The sequence below is a fragment of the Monopterus albus genome, unplaced genomic scaffold (genome assembly GCF_001952655.1).
Source record: "Monopterus albus unplaced genomic scaffold, M_albus_1.0 scaffold4.1, whole genome shotgun sequence".
NCBI lineage: Eukaryota > Metazoa > Chordata > Actinopteri > Synbranchiformes > Synbranchidae > Monopterus > Monopterus albus.
Genome location: NW_018127884.1, coordinates 6,013,844 through 6,032,663, shown reverse-complemented (window position 1 = coordinate 6,032,663; position 18,820 = coordinate 6,013,844). Strand labels below are relative to the sequence as shown.

General features: G+C 40.6%; 1 long non-coding RNA gene across 2 annotated transcripts in view; it reads left to right on the top strand.

Annotated features, from left to right (window-relative positions):
- The window catches only part of LOC109965467 (uncharacterized), a 64,349-nt gene that overhangs the window by 14,527 nt on the left and 31,002 nt on the right, over positions 1-18,820 (top strand). For both annotated transcript variants that reach the window (XR_002275649.1, XR_002275647.1), the window contains exons 5-8: positions 8,655-8,759; positions 12,090-12,347; positions 13,181-13,265; positions 13,882-14,004. This is a non-coding gene — a long non-coding RNA (uncharacterized LOC109965467). The remainder of the gene's footprint in view (positions 1-8,654; positions 8,760-12,089; positions 12,348-13,180; positions 13,266-13,881; positions 14,005-18,820) is intronic.

Genomic DNA, 18,820 nt, shown 5'->3' with positions numbered 1-18,820 from the left:
AATTTTACACACTTGTGACTTAAATGAAACGGATAAGCACAGAGGAGCAGTCAGTTCAAGTTTTTCTTTATGCATAGTTCCCTGTTTAGTTTGTGGATTGTGGGACTGGAATAGGTGATATATGTACCAGATGAGAGTTAGCCTGGGGGCTGTTTGACAGAGACAGAAAAACGGATGTGTTTCTCATTTAGCTTTGCCTCCAAGGCTCTCAGCTGGCCTGATCCCTACATTAACCAAACAGATAGCCAACAACTTTAATTACCTTTGCATCTAGTCGCTCTCCCCATCCGCCACTCCCCACTTTGGTTGTGCAAATGAAAGAAAGAGAGGGATAGAAGGAAGAAAGGCATAATTACTTATTTTTCTGGAGTGCAGCAGAATGCCTTTCGCCAAATGACTCTAATTCCAAATGGTTAACAAGATTTTTCTTTTTAATAGAGCCAAATCCATGTGACAGCAAATTGCTTTCTTATTTGGAGCCTTAATGGCTTTTCATACTTTGCACTTCCAATAAGCAGTAAACTCGGAAATTAATATTGCACACTGTGTTATGATGCAAATGGGAGTGAGATAGGAGAGCTGTACCTTCATGCAGAAACCTCTGATTAGATCCATAATTGCCCTGGTGGAATGATTTTTCCCATTTGTTTATTTATTTATTTGTATCATTTTCATCCATGCTTCACTCCAGTACCATTATCAGGGTCACATCTGCATTGCTGTGTGTTGCATTTCACTTTTGAATGACTTTTAATCAGTTGTAATATAAAATAAGCATATTCACCAGTTCTAAATATGCTAATAGAGTGAATTTTATAGCCCTGCCATGCTGCTCCTGAGCTTCACTTTTTGCTTGGTATTAAGTGAGTGGGTAGGAAAAAGCAACTATTTTGTTCTATTTGTGAGTACATCCTCAAGTGGACAAATACAGAAACTCAAAATATCCTTTTTTTTTTTGCTATTCTGTAGTTTCAGAGTATATTTGAATTAGTCTTCTGTTGACTGACTCAGTTGGAACGATTTGAACCTCTCATAATGTCGTATGAGGAGGCCCAATCTAAAAAGATGTATTTGTGCAAGGTGTTTCGTAATTAACTTTTGATCCAAGTCATATCATTTCTGTTCCATTTTCCATTCATATTAATCCTTGTCTGTGCATAAGGTATTATATTCTTGATAAGGGGGATCATAATGTGGGACACAGTTGACACAGCACATATAGGTGCTGAGGTTCTCATTAAGAGCATACAGATCTGAACATGCACATCATTTTAGAACTGGCAGTGACAAAATAATCTCCATTCTTTAAACAAGTGTTTTTGCTGTTTCTGACTTTATATTGTCATGTTTTGTGTCCACACTTTCAGGCTGTAACACTGTCAGAAAACTCCTTTTAATACAGATGTTGTTGTATTAATATTTTACACTGGCCTCCCTTAATGCTGTGTTAAGATCTCCAGGGCTGTCATTAGGAAGACAGGAGTTAAGAATGTCCTGGGTTTGGTTGTAGCTGCATCACCAGACACAGGCAACCTGACCTGCAGACAGAATTGCAAATAAATTCAGCTGGATAGGCCTGCGATTGCTGTCAGCGATTGAGGTTAAGTGTCCTTTGGTGTACAGGGGTTCAGTGTAGCAGTTCAGCCAGATACAGGTCACATGACCACACACATACAATCTGATTCTTTAGTTATGTCACCATGGTAACCCTTCAGTTCTTCACAGCACGCTCCCATTTCACCTGTCACTCTAATAATTGGCTTTGAAATTTTCTTTATATCTGGAGAAAAAAAGGCATAATGATCATAATAAGACAATATTTATGAACCGAGCAGTGACAGGCAAGCGGGGGAAAAAACGAAGCTTTCATTAAGCTAGAATGTTAATGTAGCTACAGGGCTTTTTAAGGACTAATGAAGCTTGTTCTCCTTGTTTTCACAGGTTCTCGCTCATTGTGTGCATGAGCCACACTGTAGACCGTGTCTGAGTTTCAGTATGGTTTTAATTGGGTCGCCCTTGCTTCTCTTCACTCCTCTCATGCCGCCTTTTTGTTGAACTTAGTTTAATTAGACCCACAAGATTGTGACAATACTAGAAACATATTATATCTGCTCTGCTTCTATTGATGATCTGTTTTTAGATGTATTGATAAGACAGGATATGTAATGGCATTTGCTATACTCCTGTAGTCATTAATGGCCCTCAAATGGTGTTGGACTATATAACAGTGAGAAAGGGAGAAGAGGCTTTATGGAAATAGGAAGTGGCTATAGCCAGGCCTAATGACTGTTCTACCAGCTGATCCTTATTACCAGGGTCACTGACATCAGGACCAGCAAAGATCTGCTAAGTGGCATTTAAAATGGCCATGAGGCCTTTTTATCAGTACGGAACTCAACTGACACCATAAAGTCCGTGAAACACATAACAAACTTATATCTTTTGGTTACCTCATTTAAACTGGTTTTCCTCTAGAACACTGTTAAAAAAAAAAAAAGTGCAGTCACGCTGTATTTACAGTACATGACAGCTGCATGTTTATGTTACAATAAGCCGGAATGCTTTTTCTTGCTTGGTCATGGTTGTTTGAGTGGCAATTATAGTGAGGGATATTAATTCCCATCACAAATATGTCTTATGCACCAAGGATACACAACTTTATTTTTCTAATTTATGAGCTCCCTCTGTACCTCATTAGATTTTCAAATATCAACATCTAGGTTATTTTACATTGTTCTATAATAATAACAAATCTTTCCTACACTGTAGGATTTTTTTTTTAATAAGGACATAAAAACTAAACTATTCAGTCCTGCTTTAGAAAGCAAAAACAAGAAGAGCAAGCACAATGGTGGATTTATATATGTGCCAGAGTGGGTTGTCAGTGGAATTAATTGATTTGCCCATACTTATCAGACGAGAGTAAGCGCCTAATCCCAGCTTGCATTATTAAAGATAATACCACAGTGGTTTCTGCAAGACCACCACACTGAATCAAAGTCTGACATGGACTGATGATGTATGGATATATTATTCAGAGCATTGCATGGGCCTCAGAACAGTGTAGTTCCTTTATCTGCCCAGCTCACTGCCTCCTCATACATACACACACATGCACACAACCACCACTCATCAACCCCTGGAGGGTACCTGTGTTTTCAAAGTAAAGACCACTTAGAGAATAGCCCCAGGCATCTGAATACTGAAGTGCCCTATGTTGCACATTAGAAGCCTCTGTACAAGCTAGGAACATGAACACTCTCAATAGTCCTGGTCTCCTCTCAAGAATACCCCAAATACCTCAAAACAGTAGGAAAATCACTTACACAGGCCAGAATATGGAGCAGATAGTCTGTTGAGACTTGACCACATTAAGGACCACTCACTGACATGTGCAGCTCACTGGACAGTAATCTGGCCAAGAACTAGTCTAGAAGAAGAAAGGCTGGCAATCCGATTGGACTTCTTAACATTTTATTTTTGGCAACTGACAAACTGATGAGAGTAAATGGCTTTCAAGAATGCAGTATAGTAAAAATAATAATCTCAAGTTTCTGAACCCTAGGGCTGCCTTCACTAATCTGCAGCCAAACAGCAACTTAATCTGTGTTGCACAAAAAGATAAAATGTGAAGGAAGCAAACAGCCACCCTTCCTCTAGAGGCAGACACAGGGTTAATGATCAAGCATTTCATTCAATCCCCCATTCGACTAAATGAGGTTTGATCAGATGCCAGAAATGGGTGAACAAGCAGCCTTCAGAGCCAGCCTCACTATCTGTCATAACGAACACTTTAATGTTAAAAGAAAAACAATCCTATTAAAAAAAAGCACAGAAAGACAAGAGTTTTCAGGAAAGCAAGGAAGCTGTAATCTAAATTTTTAATGACCATTCTGGATGATGACTCTGTCTGTGTATTTTTGTCTGCTTGGAAAGGGAAACGAGTCGGTGCTGTCACACTTAATTCAGGTTCCCCTTTTGTGCTAGAGCGGTGGGCAAATAGCTGGGGGAGACATTTGAATATCTTAATAGACGTAACTACTCCATCTCTAAATGTGTTGAAATGGAGGCGTGAAGAATGGCATCATTAAGGTAATGTGTTCAGGAAGCCAATGAGTTGTGCTCTAACCTCTGCTGCTCAGCCTGAGATTCAGTAAGTGCACAATCTAAGGTCACCTTAATCAGAGAGAGGCGGCACTTACAATCACACACAAAGCCTCAATTACATCGTGAAATTGCTCTCAAATGAGTTGAACAACATGTCTAGCTGCTCTGTTTATGTATTCTTGTGAAGATTCTGTGTGTATTATGTGACTACAATTGTACAGTAGGTTTGTTTGCGAAATGTCTTTGTTGCAGTAATACCACCAAATGGCAGTTTTACTCACCTAATGCAAAGTGAGAGCGGTTTATCTCCCAGACAACAGCGGATAGTGCTGTATGTTCAGGCTGGCTAAATGTAGATCTTTTGTAGTTTCTCTGTAAGTTTCAACAGTCACTCTTCACTTGCAGGCAACAGGGCTGAGAAAGGGAAAATAGATTTGAGGCATGCTTTTTTCTCAGCCCCAAACAGTGTTTGCAAGTGCAGCAGAGCTGAAGATTTTTTTCTCTCTCTCTTTTTTTTTTGTCAACCCTGCAGCCAGAGTCAACAGCCATCCTTTTCTACACACATTTGTCCTTTAAAGTGTCTTCCCGCTGTGTTTGGAGGCAATCAGTAATGACCAGAGGTTCTTGTGTCGTTTGCTGCTCCAATGTGTTGTTTTGTTTTGGCTGAAGAGTTTTTAGTGATGAATTTCACCCATCACATTCTGCAGTGTGGTTGACCAATGAGTTTTGTGAAAGCGTGGCCTATGGTGTTTTTCTTTAATAAGTCTAGAGGTGAGGCAAAGTAAGCAGGCCATCAGTCACCCTGTCAGGATCTTACCCTCTGATTAGCCCAGTATATTGGTGGAGATATTTACTCTGCCACTGCTGCCTACAGTACATCACGAACCAGTCTTCATGTAATGTCTATATATAAGCGTACAAGACAAAATATTGTTTTCTAATAAGAGTGTGCTGGACCACCAAAAAAACAAAAACAAAAACACAACGAATTTACAGAAAGTTAATTAAATACCCACTTATTTGTGTTTAAAAGGAAAATAAGCACATTAATAGAATTCTAAAATGGTGTGAAGCTTGTCTTTAGTACGTTTATTATCACAATAACCAACAGCACTCAGTGAGCACAAACCTCCACCAAGGCAGCAGGCAAATCATTATTCCCATGATATTTTGACTCTCATAACGTGATTCCTTGACCATGAAAACCTACCCAAAACATTTGGAATCACAATGATATCATTATTAGTTAAACAGTTATTCAAGAAAAACAATATGTCAATAATGGCAGCTTTCTTCAGGCTCTAGCTCAGTAACTTTGCCGGCTCATTCTGGATCAGTAGATCTATTTTCAATAAGTAAAATGCACATGGCACTGTGTACACTGTAATGCTTTTAAACACAAACTCGGCCAATTGTCAACAAGGTTTTAATACTTACAGAATTGGTATTATATCTAAATCACATTTACCATCACCTCCCTCTATGCTACCTATGCACAGAAATACCCATTTTTTTCTCTTGCAAGAATCTGCCAGATGATGCAAAATGACGCACTTTAGATGTACTGCCAATTCTATAATTATGAAAACCTTGTTGAAAATTAGCAGTTTGCATAAAAACTAGTTACTGTAGCAGTTGAACAGATACAGTATGTCAAAGTGCTTTATGCAGGATGACTGCATTCATGTTACTACCACTTGGAATGGCAGTCACTGGATGTTTTCAAATGTGACTAAATCTACAGACAAAAGGACACCAAACCTACAAGATCTGGAAGATGACTCTTGATGATGAAGAGGTATTTGAGTTCATCTGATAGAGTTGTGGATAAGGTTGGGAAGCTGAAAAAACTTAGAAAAAATCAACTGGACTAGATTTCTAGGTCGAAGACGTTTCAAGTTTTCAAGTAAGTTTTTTCATCTTACTATGACCTGGATGACTGAGAATCTGCACAGACATAAGGTTGGGAACCATCACTGTAGACACTTAGCTCTCTCTCTTGCCCTCTGTCGCTCCCCTGTTCCCTGGTTTCCCTCACCCTCTGATCAGGACACTTGTGTGGTCCCATCCAGGGCCAACCTGAACTGTGGCACTCTCGCCTTTGGGCCTCAGTTACACACCTCAGAATGGAGCTTTATTTACAACACAGAACTTGGAAACAGCTGGTCAATCCATTTAGCCTAAGGCCACTGATTTGTTCGTATTTACTACAACAGCCAAAGAAAAGCCAGGGTATTTTTTCCTCTCTCCTTCCTATTGATCCGGCGCTTAGAAAATCTGCCCTGCTGTCTAAACACTATTGATCCCCCCCTCTCAACGACAGGCTTTTGCACCAGTGTATAAAGGGACTGGATGAATTGAAATTTCATTTCCGACAACTTGTTCCTGTTATTTTTACCCTTTTTTCAATAGTGGGGAACATGTACTGGCGGGACAGAGAGTCGATCAGCATGTGGCTCAGAGGGGTGAGGAGGGATAGAGGTGAGATAGGGTTTAGATTACCCAAAGTCAGGGCTTGCTCTGTTACTTACATCCCAGTGATCACTAATGGTCTTTAGGGCATGTTTGTGGCCTTACAGAACCTAGCCTGGAGTCAGGTGGCAGGCCATCATTTCAAAGAATGTGTTAAGCATACAGGTGATTTTACATGTTGTCTCATTAATATAAAATCATGTATACTTAATGTCACTGCTGACCAACTTGCTTTAGTCTGTTACAGTGCAGCATTCATTTCATGTCATTTTTCTTGGGTCAGATTTTCATTGTTGTTGGATAGCAGTTGCAAACAGGAGTTATTAAAAGCTTTAAAAACAAAGTCACTTTTGGCTTTTTCCCATTTTTAGGGGTCGCCACAGCGAATCTGATAACTCGCATGTTGACATTTGGCATGTGTTTACGCCAGATGCCCTTCCTGATGCAACCCTGACTCGAACCTGGGGAGCAGCACTCTTGCCGCTGCGCCTTAACCACTAGCCTACCAGAGATGGCGGAGTTTATTAAAAGCTTTAGTTTTGGAATGTATCGTGCCTCAATGTTGACTAGTCAAACCTGCAAGACAAACTGAAAGGCAATGTCAAAATTATGAAAAGGAATGTTTGAATTTTTGCCTTTAAGGACAAAGTAAACTGCTTGAAAGAACTAATGCTAATGCCACTAAAACACTGATGTCTTATGTAATAGTCTTCAAAAATGGTTTTAGGATTGTTTACTAATTTGTTAGTCACTAACTCTGTTATTTAGTAATTATGATCATTTGAGGTAAAATCTTGTGTTATTGGGAACTCGAGACCTTACACCTTATGTTCACCTTCCTATTGTAAGTCCTGTTTCCCACACAAAAGGAGCACCGAACACCTTTCTCTGTCATTTAGCTCTTATGACAGCTGCCATTTAATCATAAACATATTGATTAACACTCTCAGTTCGGAGGCATCTTTAACCAAGAGTACTCTTTGACCACACTCAGAGTTTGACATTAAAGAGCTTACCTTCAAGACCTCTGGCACATGGAGGAGTTCCACAGTGCTCCTAGGGGTAAACCAACCAGTAGTGACTTCTGCTCCATCTGGCTCACCACTGTGTCCAACTCATACCATTACAACAAGATAGAGTGTTACATAAAAAGGGAGGTTCTGTTTTAATTAACATCAATATTCATGTAATGGTCATAAAGCCAGGCCGTATTCCATTTCAAACTCTTAATGTTAATGCATATTTTAATACATTATCATTGCCACCATCATAATTCTTATTATGATAACTGTAATTATTAGATTTATGACAGAATTATGGTTTTGTTCCCTGAAGGCACATATTTTGCAGTGAATCCAATTTTTCTCTGGTGTATAATTCCCCCGTCTTTCTCCTCCAAAATACTGAGCAGACACTGATAAAGATAAACACACAAACACCCTTGTGTGTCTGCTGCTGTGCCTGTAAAACACTCAATCTGAATTGCATATCCGCCTTACCACCAAGCTTGTCATAAGTTGTATTAAGAAAAATGGTCACACAGTTTGACATAAATTGGAAAATGACATTTGGAGAATGGGCGCTGCTGTGGAAATTAGAGATATTAAAATTATAAATCAGTGTCTGGAAGTGCAGGGGGTGTGGTGGCTTGTCTTTTCTCTTCTTCTCTCTATGTTCATTTCCTACTGTATTTTTCTTTTTCTTTTTCTTACACGTTTTGGACGCAGTGCCTGGTCAAGAGCCCAGAGGTCTGTCCAGTAAAATGGTTTTCAATGCAGATACACACAAGCCTGCCCCACAGGGATAACCCCACCCTCTCGTCTGGGAGAAAAAGCGGGGAGGATATTGTGTGTATGTGTATTTGTATGTGGTGTGTTTGTCTTTGGACATCAGTTGCAGATGAATCTTGTCAGCCTATTGCTCGGCTTTCTTGCTGTAACCTGCTAATGGACCATCTCTGAGGTGTGATGCACATTATGCAAAAGTAAGGTGTGCTGACACCTTTGAAAATAGACAGCTTCAATCCTCTGTATGCCTCACCTCTGCTCCCTCTTTTCTGTCTGTGTGTTGCGCAGAAGGAGACACAGAGGCAGAATGAAGAACAAATTTCTGAGCTACAGGTGGAGATGGACAGGCCAGTGACATTGCTGGAGGATAGGAGGCAAGAACTGCAAAGAAAGGTCAGTGGCCTTTCTGTTGACCGAAGGCATGTATGCATACACACACACACCCAAGTACACACACTGTATATACACTCTTTACCTCAGTAAAGAGTGAAGGGTTGCCAGTACATAAGGGTGCTCATATGTACCTCTTGGCTTCTCAAAGAAGAAACCAAAAGAGGCTGTGGGCCTTTATGTCTTGACCTGTTCTCCACCCCTTAGACAAATATTCTTCCTTAAGAGGAGCTGTGGCTATGCCACATAAGCTACATTTAAAAAATGGGTCAAACTCTTCATTGGTGGTGCAGAATAAAACATTTGATGTTTGTAATCTTGAAGGATACAAACCCTCTTAGTGTTTAGACAAAGGTCCAAAGCAATTTTTTTTTTTTAGGATGTAAGAGACAGGAGGTTACCCGTTAAAGTGCAGTCACTTCCTCAGCCCTGCTTTGCTCTGCCCTCTGCCTCCACAGCACATTGGCACACACATTTCATTCTCTTCAGGTTGAAATTCACTTTCACTGGCAGGTTAGTATCATATGGCATTTACTGTTAAATCTCATTCATATCTGCAGCTAGCTCAGCTTAATTTTCTTAACACAGCAGGCCCTTAAATGTCAGGGAAGACCTGATGTAGCAAATGTTCATTAGGCTCTTGGGTGCTATTGTAATTAGGATGGACAATTCTATATGAGCCTCATCTCAACAACCTATGCCATACAACCAGGACTGCCACTCCACCACTACCCAGCCACCACTTCAATATTTCAGCACTTTTACTTGTACTTTAAATTTCTCTTGCACTCTGTCCTAATATTGAAATATTGAAGGGAGGTCTTCTTAAAGAGGTCAAGTAACATGCAGAGTCACTTTGTTTTGTTAAAGTTTTAGATGCCTCTCACTGTAATTGAGAGTAAGTAGTAGGTCGGAGCGGTTGCTGTCCCACTCTGTGCCCCTTATGAAAACAAGAAACAAGCTGATTTGGAGTGAAATGGCATAAATGAATTGCTCAAAGGGCACGGAGTGTGATGCAGTCCTGATGTCCACTGACATGTCTGAACTTAGTAGTAATAAAAACAACGGTTTAATGGAATGTTTGTATCCATGCCTGTGTGTTTGGCCCACCTTAGCAATGCATACAATGAAATAAAGAGATTTAAGGAGTGCCGGTGTGACGGACAAGATATGGCCCTTAGGATGTGTACACAAACATAGCCTACACATGCTGCTGTCACCTTAATATTCTTAGAAATCCATTAAAAAGAAATGTTTAATAATGCTTCACCCTGGAGTGGGATGGGCAATGAGACCGTATACGAAAGTGCCTTAAATTCACCTCAGTGGCAGATCTGTAAGCATACATAGAGTTTTCCAGAAATCTTAAACTTAGTCAGCTTGGAGCTGTATCTAACTTTTGATTTGTGTGGAGACAGAGATATAACAGGGCAAAACATTGACTGTCCATAATTATCAAAAGTAAACTCTTGTCATGACGCCGAGGAGAAGAACTGCTATAGACAAAACCGAAGAAAGCACGTGAATAAAGACCTATACTGCATCTAACTACAGCAGCAACGCTTAGACCAGAGCGTGTAACTCGAGGCAAGTGTTGAGCACCAAGATGATGTGTTTTTACAGCGCAGTCTTGCTGTGCTTGGGGATGGCAATAAACCATGGCCTTCAAAGCACAGCCAAGCACCACTTACTGCAGAGTGCTTCTCTGGTGGTTGGACGGGATTACTCTCAAAACAAAGTGCAGACAGGTTGATTAATAGAAGGGTCTGCAGAGGTGCATGCTGCAGTATATTTTCACACCCAGCAAACACTCGTTCGTTTCATTCGCATGGACTTTTATGGGCCGATCCTGTCACTGTGCAAGTCTGTCACGTCATAAAAACGGCCCCCTCTTTGAGTGTCTCTTAGTGAAAACTTATCAGAGCTGTTAAAGACATGTTATTTTAATGTCAAGGGACCGCACTGTGACTCGAAGGGGCAACACAGTTCACAGACCATATTAGTCTGTAACAGAAATTGGGATGAAGAGACCTGGTTGTGCATTTAAAAATCTGAACCATATACTCCAAACAGTCTTTGTACAAACTGCTATGAATGCTAATGAGACTAATAAATAATACTCTTTTATCCTCCAAATGACCAAGAGAATTATTGACTGATGCTGCTCTCTTGCTGTCATCGATGATTACTGTGTTATAGTAACTCCCATGCTGACCTCGGTCTTCTGCGTGCCGTCAGGTTTTGTTAGCCCAGCTACAGAGCAAAGTTGAGAAGGATGAACATGGCCTGAAGATGGATTGAGGATGTCTGCAGGGCCAGAAGCTGCTTTCAGAACGCTTCTGAAACAATGAGACTTAAATAAGCTTATGTTGGCTGAAGTAAAGAAGCTGTCTGGCCTTCTGGATCTTCTTTTTACAGGAAGAGAGAAGTCTAAACCTGGTGGTCCAGACCTGCAGGGTGTGGTAAGAGACAGAGATGAAGCCTGTGTAAGGGAAAGACGAAAAGGAGACAGCAGCAGTCTGGCTGTGATGGCCTAGTCTGTGGCAGTAATGATGAGTGGGCTCGGGATGATTGCTGTTGTGGGGGTGAGGGAGGGGAGCTGGTGGCAGTGTGCCATGCGGTCACCCCCTCATCACATCAGATCACAGCATTCTAATTAATTTCAGCACCGCATCAGACTGCAATCAGCAGAACCACAGAGGAAATGAGATTTTTTTTTCCCATGGCATTCAAAAACATGGCGTTAAAATGCATATTACCCTTGTGTTTTTAATTAACATTTTGTGCTTAGGAAGCATGTTAACAGTATCCTTTAATGAGCTTTGTGGAAAACGAGCCACGACGAGGACAAAGGGCAACTTCCCCCTGTGTTTGCCAATGTGCTGTTCTTTATTCTAATACAATGAGATTAGTAATCATTGTTTAACTCCTCATTAAAACTTGCCTCCACATAATCCCCACCACTACCCCTGTTTCTGTAGAACAGGGCATTAGCTGTGATAGAATGAGGCCTTTATTTATTAAGATGCTGAGTGGTGGAATAGAGATCTGTCTAGATTTGTATTTAGTTTACTGTGTGCATTTGTTGCTGTCAGACCCCTCAGCTATTTACCTATATTATGCTCACACTACTGTTCAGTGGTCTTGAAGCCATTTGTTAAGTATCAATTTTTTATACATACATGCAGAGTAATGACCTTTGCAGCTTTATGTTTTGTATGTTCAACAAGATATTTCTTATTAAAAATGCAGAATGTTCGTTTATTATGAGTTGTAGACGTGCTCCCAGAGCCCCTTGTTATTCCATCCATTCCATTATTATCCTCTTATCAGGGCTCGGGCTGTGATGGCAGCAGGTTCAGCAAGGTAGTCCGGATGTCCCTCTCACCAGCAACTCTGGCAGGATTCTGAGGGGTTCCCAGGCCAGATGTGTTCTGGGTCTGTCCTGGGGTCTCCTACCAGTTGGACATTCCCAGAAGACCTCCAAAGGCAGACGCCCTGGAGGCATCCTAATAAGATGCCCGAATCACCTCAACTGGCTCCTTTCGATGTAAAGGAGCATTGGTTCAACTCTACACCCTATCTCTAAGGGTAAGTCCACCCTACAAAGTAAACTAATTTCGGTCACTTGTATTTTATTCTTTTGGTCACTACCCATGACCATAGGTGAGGGTTGGAGTGTAGACTGACTGGTAAATTGAGAGTTTTGCCTTTTGGCTCAGCTACTGTGTGTCTTGATTGTTTTGTCCCTCCTTAACGTTCTTCACTGATGTAATATCTAAACTTTGGGCTGTCCCAGAGAAAACATTGTCAGTACTGTTTTCTTGTGTTCACCTGTTCCAGTATGCTTGCAGTACGCAATACCTTTACTGCAGAACTTTTTTCCTAGCACATGAAAGTTGTTTTTTCCCTTCTAATGACTTGCTGAAATTTTGGATATCTTGTCAATGGCTGCCAGTTTGCTTTTGGTTTATTTATTGTCTTGCATCCAACTGGTCAGTTATTTGTTTTCCACAGTGTCCTTGTGTCTTGTGTGTTATAAATGGGACAGGCCTGTCACTTCAATGCTGACAGGGTGTTTTGAGTTCCTTGAGAGATTTTTATTTATTTAATTTTGCTTAGACCAGAGCGGTGAATAATGCATCTCAGCCTGCTACGTGTACTGTTTTTAATCATTAGCATGCAGCCTGAGTTATCTGCAGAATACTTATGAGTACCGGTGAAATATTTGTGATGTTATTTATTTATGTTGCTCTTTTCAATTATTCATTTGTTTATTTATTCATGGAAGAACTAACTGAAATTGGAAAATTCATTTTTGCTGAAGGGCACTTGGCCCGACTCTATCCCCTCCCTACACAAAGGGAAAGGAGGGAGTGGCACATCAGGCTTGTTAGTAATTGCTTTATGTGGTGTTTCCTTAGACTCACCAGAGGACGTCATTTTCATCCAAGCAGATGGGTCAGCAGACAGAAGAAGATAGACAGGAAGAGAGATGAAGAGAGACAAGTGAGTGGAAGTTGGTAAGGTGGTAGAAACATCAGAAACATGGGATGATGAGACTGATTCTGTTTTCCTTCCGAAACGCAACAGTTTAGCTTGTTCCGAGGGCTGAAGTAGCATGTGAGGAAATCAAATTTTCCTCAACACTCCACAGGTTGGAATGGAAGCAGAGGTTTAGATAGAGAAAGAACATAATAGGCTGTAGTTGCCTTCGGTTGTATCCATACTTTCACGGTCTCCTGGCCTCCTCTTGTTATTGTGTGCTCACTGTTTTCTTTAATTATATGGAGTGGGATTTTGTTCAATTTCACACTTGCACAAACATGCAGCAATTATTCCTGATAAGTGATAACGATTCACTGAACATTAAATGAGTGTGTGTGTGTGTGTGGACATGCGTACTCACATCTTTATGTATCTGTGGCACAGACTTGAGCCTTGTGTCACAAACCGCTCATGGTCATAGAATTCCAATTAGCATTGAATGTAAAAAGGAAAAACACATTTGCGTGTGAGAGAGCATCCCTAATCTTATTCACTGATCGCTCGTTCATTTTAACACTGCTATGTTCTTCAACCTTCTGTTTGCATGTGTCTTTTTTTTTCCATGTGTGGTTGGCAGTGCAGGCAATGCAGTAGTGTCCCCTGAAGGCTGGAAGTGCTGATCCTGCGCAGTGGAGTGAAGAATGTCCACACTGGAGAAACAGAGCAGCTGCAGCAGAAGAGCTACAGCAATCTCTTAAAGGTCTCACTGCACATATATGCACATATTTGAACATCTTCAGCACACATGTACGTGTACATGCTCTTAGGTCACCACCATATACTGTATACCAAAGATCTGTCCTTCTCAATCACTGGGTTCTTGGTGAGTTATGTACCTCAAAACTAATTCTAATTAGAATCTGAAATGTTTGCTCTTAAAAATGCTGCCTTATTTCATGGCAAATTCAAGTGTAAGAAATTATGTAATTGGAACGATAAAAGCCCTAATGCTGAATGTTTCTCAGTTTTTAATGCTTTTCAGTGATCTGATGCAACTTATTTTACTGTACAAGCCTAAAATGTCAGAAAGCCAAAATGCTCCACGAATCCTATGATTTAACAGACTACCAACATCCAGAGTAACATGACACAATGCACATCAACCCATTTTTAACTTGGGTACTTCACTGAAAAAAATGAAACACTAGTCAGACTAAAGTTTGTACTGTAGGTAGTTAAAAATAGTAGTTGTCAGTCTTCAACAAAAGATTGGATTCTTAGCAGGTATTCTGTGGAGTTTTATGATAAACAAATTAAGTTTACATTCAGTGTTTCTGTCCAAAATATACGGTGTTTACCCTTGAGGCCTGACAACCACATTGAATGCATTTGCTTCCTGACAGAACATTTGCATTTGTGTTTGATTTATGAAGTACAACTTATACTTCCTGCATTGTTTACATCTGTATTTACAAACACACAACCCTAATATGATCACATCTTTAGCTGATGTGGTGAACCTAGCAAACAATTCCCAGACAGAGCAACAGCAACCATTCATTGAAGAGTTGTGTTTCTGCCCCCCCGGTGAATAAACAGTAGTTCTAATATTTACTTGCTTTTCATCTGTTTTTGGTCACCACTAACCTCTGCAGGAAATATCTGCAGAGTTTAGCTATGTTTATCACTAATTGTTAAATAAGAAATAAGTCTGCTGTCAGGCCAGAGCAAAACTTGCCTTTCTATTAAAGATGCGGTAGGAGGGGGCCTCATGAAGGTGGTCAGGCATGTCGCTTTCTTCTTCAAGGTGTCAACAAACAGCACACAGCGATGGAATCACAATTTGTATCATTTAATTAGAGCACGCTTCTCTTGGCACAGTTCATTTATTTTAATCTTGTTTATGCACCTTGATTGTTTTGCAATATAGTTTTTTTTAATTAGCACAGATTGAATAAATTGCATTGATTCTGTGTCCTTATTAAAATAACCCCCCACCACTCTCCTTTCTTATTTTTCATAATTAATGGTGCAGCGTAGTGCTTTGGGGAGGCACCAGTGACAGTGCTGCACATTTTGTAATCAAAGCAATGGTTACAATTATTTCTTGTGATGGCTGTCAAAGAGTAGCACATTCAGAGACGTTTTCTGAGTTTGCAGAGGTGTTCCGCCTTGTGTGGTGATAGCTGCAAACTCGTCACAGTGTTTTTTATTGAGTTGAAGCACCAAAAGGTGGGATATTAAGCTGAATTCACATATTTTGTATAGTCACTGAGTTCACAACAAGCCTTTTAACACCATCCCATCCTCCACCCACCAGTGACCTTGGCCATTAGGCCCACTGTGAGTGCACATGCATGCAGGAGTGCAGGCATGCGTACATACATCTCCCTGCTAGTACAGAATCTCATTCCAAACCTAGTGTTCATTTTAATTTTGATTGATGACTCCGTTTATCTTTGAAATAACAATCCTCTGATAGCCCCCCACAGCCTCTCCCTCCCTATGTTGTAGCCCCTGATTCCTCTCCCCATCACAACCCCAGTATGAAAATGATATTAGAAACAAAATGAGATCTGAAATTTTGTGTTTGACAAGCAGCTTGATGAAAGGGTTTCATAGCTGGGCTTGATCCATGGAAATTTTATGCTAATAATACTGCTGGCCAAGCAATCTAGTTGGAAATTAATCAGAGGGCTGGATTGATAGAAGGAGAAGAGAGGAGAGGAAGGTAGGTTGCGCCATAAACACCCTCCTCCCTCCTCACCCCCATTCCCTCTCTCCAGCTCTGAATCTCATCAGAAATAGCCATGGGGTGTTGTCTGTGTGATGGGGTAGGGAGAGAAATAGGGAGTTAGAAAATTACACTGCAGCTTAGCACTGATTGATGCAGTAATGTATGCAGCCATGCTTAGACCTCTCCCCTTCTCAAGCAGTCCCCTTCTGCATTAGAGAGGGCACACACATTTTGAAACCAATATACACACACCTCCTTAGCCATGTATGTTCCCCAGTTATTATTGTGTTTATCCTGTTCAGCCTTTGTTGATGCCTTTTCTGCATGTATCATCTCCTTCCATTTTATGTGCGGTTAAACTTTGAATCAGTCGCAGTTTCAGAGTTTGTTCCTTCCCCTGTCTCCTCACACTTTCTCCCATGCCCACATATACACGCTGTCCCTCTGTATTTATTCCTCTTTCTCTCTTAACCCTAGGAGTCATCATTACACTGAGTCACTAATGAAGTCATTATCAGATTTCACTCGTTTAAAACAACACAATTAGTACTGAGGCCTTAATGATGTTTGCAAGTTAAATGCAAACTAATCGCTTTTTCCCCATTTCCTCTCTCGTGACTTGCTGCTCAGTTGGAATAAAGAGAGTAAATGAATCACTGAAGTGTTTGGATGTGGGTGTGTTTGTGGCTGCATATTTCTCAACCATGTTACAAGTCTGTGTGATTTATTATTTTTACCCCGAGAGACATCTGTTACACTGTTCCTTATTTTTCTAATCCATTATCAGCCAGAGGAAAAAACAATATTATCCAGTCTTGGGATATTGTACGCTGGAGTCTAATAATCTAATGTACACTAGAACTGGTGTCATTAAATTGCCATTGGAGCTGTAGGGAGGTGGTCGGTATACATCTGCCTGGCTCTGAATCCCCACTGGTGTTTGTGCTCCATTCCACCTCCTGCTTGAAAGGAGAACGTGACCAGGTGCTGAGCTTGCACAGCACAGCTCTGCTCTGACATGGACACACACTGAATGTAGACTGGCTGAAGACTAGGTGGCTGGTACAGAAACATATACAGACAATCACCTGCTTAATACTTTGTATAATAGACTGCAGAGAAATGTGTGGCTCTGATGAAAGTATGTTTTCAGTGTATCACCTAGTTATAGTAGACCTCTATGTGTTTCGCACTCAAATAGAAAAGCCATATGCAGGCTCTGGAGGAAGACACAGGACATAGAGGCTAAACAGCAGTCTCTGTCTCTGCCATTGGACATGTACAGCTGTCACAGGTCATTACCCACCATCATCTGTTAAAGTTGCCTGAAAGCGCATGTATGTAAATATGCTTTTGTTCTTAGTAGTCTTAGGATTTGAAACTATGAGGAGCTAGTGACATGCCTACAGATGCAAGAAAAAAGGAATGGCAATGCTTGCAATTGCATGATTTTCTACATAAATTGGTTAGAAAATGTGATCTGATCTTCACCAAAGTCACAAATATCACCAAACACAATATTGCTAAGCTGATAAAAGATGAACAGTCCTGCTCTTTCATGTCTTTACTGAACACATCCATTAAACATATAAAGTGATGGTAGAAAAAGTAATGGCAACATTTTTTTAATAACTGGTTGAACCACCTTTGGCAGCAATAATCTCAAGCAAGTGCTTCCTGTAGCTGTGGATTGCACAATGTTCAGGAGGAATTTTGGGCCATGCTTCCTGACAGAACTGCTTCAGCTCAGCCAGAATCTTAGGATGTCTGGTGTGGACGATTCTCTTGAGGTCATTTCATAGCACCTCTATTGGGTTGAGGTCTGGGGTCTGACTGGGCCACTCCAAAAGGTGGATTGTGTGTCTCCAAAGCCATTCTGTAGTAGATTTACTTTGATATTTAGGGTCATTGTCCTGCTGCATCACCCAGCTTGTTCTGAGCTTCAGCTTGCAGACAGCCATCCTGACATTATCCTGTAGGATACTTGATAAACTTGGGAATTCATTTACCCCTCCACAGTGGCAAGCAGTCCAGGTCCAGAGGCAGCATAGCAGCCCCAAATCATGATGCTCCCTCCACTGTACTTTACTTTTGGGATGATGTTTTCATCCCAAGTGGGCACCCACTTCTATGGAGAGTAACCACAGTACCAAACTGTCTCCATTTATAGACAATATGTCTAACTGTGGACTGATGAATGTCTAAAGTCTTTGAGATGACTGTAACCCTTTCCAGCTGCATGCAGATCAATCATAGGTCTTCTGAGATCTCTTTTTTGTGAGGTATGGCTCACATCAGCTGATGCTGCTTGTGAACAGCACATTGACACTGTTTCAGTGTTTTTATAAGTCAAGGTAGTTCTAAACCACACCTTTATTCTTGTCTCACTGATTGGACTCCAGGTTTGCTAACACCTGACTCCAGTTGACGTTTAGTGACATCAAAAGCCTTGTGTTGCCATCACTTTTTTCACCATCACTTTTTATATTGAATGGGTGTGCTCAATAAATACATGAAAGATCGTGACTTTTATCAGCTTAGAAATATTATTTTTGTTGATACAGTCAGGGTATAAATTATTTGAACCCCAGCTGATTTTGTAAGTTTGCCCACTAACAAAGAAATGATCAGTCTACAATTTCAGTGGTAGGTTTATGTGAACAGTGAGACACAACAATAACAAAAAAATCCAGAAAAATGCATTACAAAAAAAGTTATAAAGTAATTTGCATTTTCATGAATGAAATAAGTATTTGATCCCTTTGCAAAACGTGCTTTAGTACTTGGTGGCAAAACCTTTGTTGGCAATCACAGAGGTCAGACGTTTCTTGTAGTTGGC